Source organism: Haematobia irritans, chromosome 1 (assembly GCF_050003625.1).
Source record: "Haematobia irritans isolate KBUSLIRL chromosome 1, ASM5000362v1, whole genome shotgun sequence".
NCBI lineage: Eukaryota > Metazoa > Arthropoda > Insecta > Diptera > Muscidae > Haematobia > Haematobia irritans.
Genome location: NC_134397.1, coordinates 250176834 through 250181701, shown reverse-complemented (window position 1 = coordinate 250181701; position 4868 = coordinate 250176834).

Genomic DNA, 4868 nt, shown 5'->3' with positions numbered 1-4868 from the left:
TTATAGTGGTAGACTGACTGATATATTTGCTGGCAGCATCCAGCACTACTATTCTTCAACATCGCTGCAAAGATTTTCGGTGCTATCTTTTTGGCATTAACATAACGCCATAGTCATCATTTCATTATTGCCTTCATTAGCATAGCATATGGATTTCTGGTCTAGACAGTCATACCTAGACCTAGTGTTGGGCTGGTCAAACGGGAAGAAAGATCGTTATACATAACTCTTCTCTTGATAATCATCAGTGAGAAAAAATCTTTTTTTTCAATTTTTTTTTTTTTTTTGCATTACCCTTAAAATGTGTCATCATGCCATTACATTCTACAACTTTTCATTCAATTGTCTGCGAATTTACTACGTTTTAAGATGACCACGATAACAATGTTGGTTCACATTACATTACATCGACGCCCCTTGACACTTTTGTCTTTTGCAAGCAAGAGGTGTCAATGTCGATGTTCCCATAGTTTCCACAAGAACCACAGTGATTATGCTTAACCGCATTTGCTCATTCGTATTACAATGGCAGGTGTTAAGAAAAAATTTATAATTTACTTATTATCTTAATTAAGTGTGTTTATTGCATATTTAATTGTCTAAATAATTATATATTGCAACGTTAATAACGAAAACCCTAATGAAAATTTTAATAAAGTGAAAAATTTAGAAAATTCGGAAAACATTGCAAAATATCATAATTCTAGCTTTATTATCATATTTCAACTATTGTTATTTATTTTAATCTTTACTAACAATTTTGTAAGCTTTAAATTGAAAAATATTTTCGTAATTCATATTTTATAGTTTAAATTTAGAAAGTTAGAAAGTAAAATTAAAACCAGGGCTGTGGAGTCTTAGTCGGAGTCTAGAGATTTTGCTGAATCATAAAAATCGAGTCCTACTGCAGTCGAACAAAGATTTTAAAAACCCTTCACATTTTTTGCCCAAATTCGATTCCATTGGGGCCTTCAATCGAACAATGAATACGAAGTCGTGAAATAAAGCATTACACCCAGAGAAGGAATATGATCACCTCAGACATGTTTTAAGAGCAAAATGTTATTTTTGGGTGGTGACCATGTAACATGGTTTTCGCAACCATGTTATTGTCTCGGATCTCGAATCATGTATCTGATTTCGGCAAGCAGGTTATATTTGACGAGAAAATAACATTTTAGTGACAAACATGTTACATGGTCACCATACAAAAATAACATTTTGCTCTTGAAACATGTTTGAGGTGATCATATTCCTTCTCTGCGTGTAGGTTTAGCCATACGAAATTGGAAATCTAGAAGTATTTTAGGACCACAAATAGGTGTTGCGCATATGGTGTGTATCGGTCCATGTTTAGGTATAGTCGCCATATATGTTTATTGCATCTCCCTATTTGACATCTTACACTGAAAAAAATATTGTCGTGAGGTCAAAGATTTCATGTCTTTAAAATACGAATGCAAATTTTGCTTAGCATAGAAGACGCATTTCTCTAATATAAAGATTTTTCCTTGTCCAAAGGTCGATAAACTTTTCAATGAAGTCGTATTGTCCTTATAATTAACAGTTTGGCTGATAAGTCCCCGGTTTGACACATAGATGGCGTCGCTAATATTAAATGCATATTATTTTTATATAGTACCAACCTTCAAATGATTCGTGTCAAAATTTGACGTCTGTAAGTCAATTAGTTTGTGAGATAGAGCGTCTTTTGTGAAGCAACTTTTGTTATTGTGAAAAAAATGAGAAAAGGAATTTCGTGTTTTGATAAAATACTGTTTTCCGAAGGGAAAAAATACAGTGGAAGTAAAAACTAGGCTTGATAATAAGTTTCCGGACTCTGCCCCAGGGAAATCAACAATAATTGATTGGTAGCCAAAATTCAAGCGTGGTGAAATGAGCACGGAGGCCGGTGAACGCAGTGGACGCCCGAAAGAGGTGGTTACCGACGTAAACATCAACAAAATCCACAAAATGATTTTGAATGACCGTAACATGAAGTTGATCGAGATAGCAGAGGCTTTAAAGATATCAAAGGAATGTGTTGGTCATATCATTCATCAATATTTGGATATGCGGAAGCTCTGTGCAAAATGAGTGCCGCGCGAGCTCACATTTGACCAAAAACAACAATGTGTTGATGATTCTGAGCGGTGTTTGCAGCTGTTAACTCGTAATACACCCGAGTTTTTCCGTCGATATGTGACAATGGATGAAACATGGCTCCATCACTACACTTCTGAGTCCAATCGACAGTCGGCTGAGTGGACAGCGACCGGTGAACCGTCTCCGAAGCGTAAAAAGACTCAAAAGTCCGCTGGCAAAGTAATGGCCTCTGTTTTTTTGGGATGCGCATGGAATCATTTTTATCGATTATCTTGAGAAAGGAAAAACCATCAACAGTGACTGTTATATGGCGTTATTGGAGCGTTTGAAGGTCGAAATCGCGGCAAAACAGCCCCATATGAAGAAGAAAAAAAAGTGTTGTTCCACCAAGACAACGCTCCGTGCCACAAGTCATTGAGAACGGTGGGAAAAATGCATGAATTGGGCTTCGAATTGCTTCCCCACCCACCGTATTCTCCAGATCTGGCCCCCAACGACTTTGTCTTGTTCTCAGACCTCAAAAGAATGCTCGCAGGGAAAAAATTTGGTTCAACTGAAGAGGTGATCGCCGAAACTGAGGCCTATTTTGAGGCAAAACCGAAGGAGTACTACCAAAATGGTATCAACAAATTGGAAGGTCGTTATAATCGTTGTATCACTCTTGAAGGGAACTATGTTGAATAATAAAAACGAATTTTGACAAAAAAATGTGTTTTTCTTTGTTAGACCGGGGACTTATCAGCCAACCTGTTAATTTCCGAGAAAAGAACATGATTTCGACAAACATTCTACATGTTTTCCGTGAAAAATTAACATTTTGCTCTTGGAACATGGTTGGGGTGATCATATTCCTTCTCTGAGTGCACTTAGTCCAACGCTTTTCTAGCAATTCTATCCTTTGATTAAAATAGTTTTCCTCAAGGTCTTCAAAATAGTGGTCTACAACTGTAATTGCATCTTCATTTGAGATAAAACGCTTGCCAGCAAGGATTTTTTTAGATTTGGGAACAAGTAAAAGTAACTGGGAGCTAAATCAGGAGAATAAGGTGGGAGGTCAAGTAACTCGTACTTTAATTCGTTGATTTTAGTCATTGTTAAAACACTGTTGTGCGTTGTAAGCCAGGACGTTTCTCTCGAATTTGTACATTTAATTGATCCAAAAGGTTGCAATAGTACTCTGAATTTTTTGTTTTACCCTTTTGCAGATAGTCAATCAATAAAATACCTTTGAAGTCCCAAAAAACCGTTGCCATAACCTTACCAGCCGATTGAATTGTTTTTGCCTTCTTTGGGGCACTTCCGCCAGCGTCAGTCCATTGTTTGGATTGTTTTTATGTCTCTGGAGCATAGTGGTGGATCCATGTCTCATCAACAGTTATGAAACGACGCTTAAAATCCATTTTATTTCGCTTAAAACGATCCAAACAAGCTTGAGAAATTTTCATTCTTATGCGTTTTTGATCGACTGTTAACAAATGCGGCACCCCATCTTGCAGAAAGCTTTTTCATCTGTAGTTCTTGATGCAAAATTAAATGGACTCGATCATTTGAAATGCCCATGATATTAGCAATTTCACGCACTTTTATTCGTCGATCATTTAATACCATATCATGCACTTTGGCTACAATTTCTGTTGTTGTTTTCGGACGTCCACTACGTGGTTCATCTTCAATGCTTGTACGACAACGTTTAAATTCAGCAACACAATTTTTTACTGTTGCATATGAAGGAGCACTTTCACCTAACACATTCACCATATCATTATGAATTTCTTGTCCCGATAAACCTTTTTTATGTAAATATTTAATATTTAATTTTTGTCATTGAGCTTAACATTGAATGGGGCAGCACTCAGTGTTAAGAGAGAAGTTCACCAATGTGGTATCACAATGGACTGAATAGTCTAAGTGAGCCTGATACATCGGACTGCCACCTAACCTAATTTCTAATTTTTCCATTGTAAAAAAATTGCGGATGCGTCTTTTTTGAACACTTGTTTCTATATGAAAGAGTTGTCAGATCGAAACAATATTTAACATGTGTTCATAACAGAGATGGAAGTTTCTAAAACACTTAACTTTTTTCTGTTTATACCGCGCTTTTTGTGCTAGGCTAAGAACTTTCCGAACTGCCCTCGTACTCCCAAACACATTCTGCTTCAAGCATATCTATTTTCAGGATTGATCCAAACAAAATATTTTTTATATTGTTGAAACATATAATGTTTAACCTTAGGCGTACATTTGTGAATCTGTGTCCCAACAATTTTAATGACATTTTCTTTGTGTGTATATAACATATATTTAAGGCGCCAATTTGTTACTTCCATTTTCTTACTTACAGCATACTCTCTCAGTCGCTCTTTCTAAACACATATATGTTTATAGGCAATTTTTAAATTAATTTATGTTTGCATCTAAACATATTACACGCAAAGAAAAAAAACGTTTGGAAAACGTTTTTCTTTTGTTAGAGTTTTTTGAATTGCTTCGAAAATTTTAAACTTTTATCACCAAAAAAATCGTTTGTTACAGAATTTTTATTTTTTCAATAAAAAAAAATATATTTTTGAACCATTACGTTTATATCAAGCACTGTTCTTTTCTGACTTTAAGTCTTTACTAAAACAAATTTTACAGTTCATAGTAAAAATTTTATATAGTATTTAGTATGTAATGTTGAACATATCTGGAATATATGTAAACCATAAAAAAAACGTTTTGGCGTTCGGTCGAAGCAGGGATCGAACCCACGACCATTG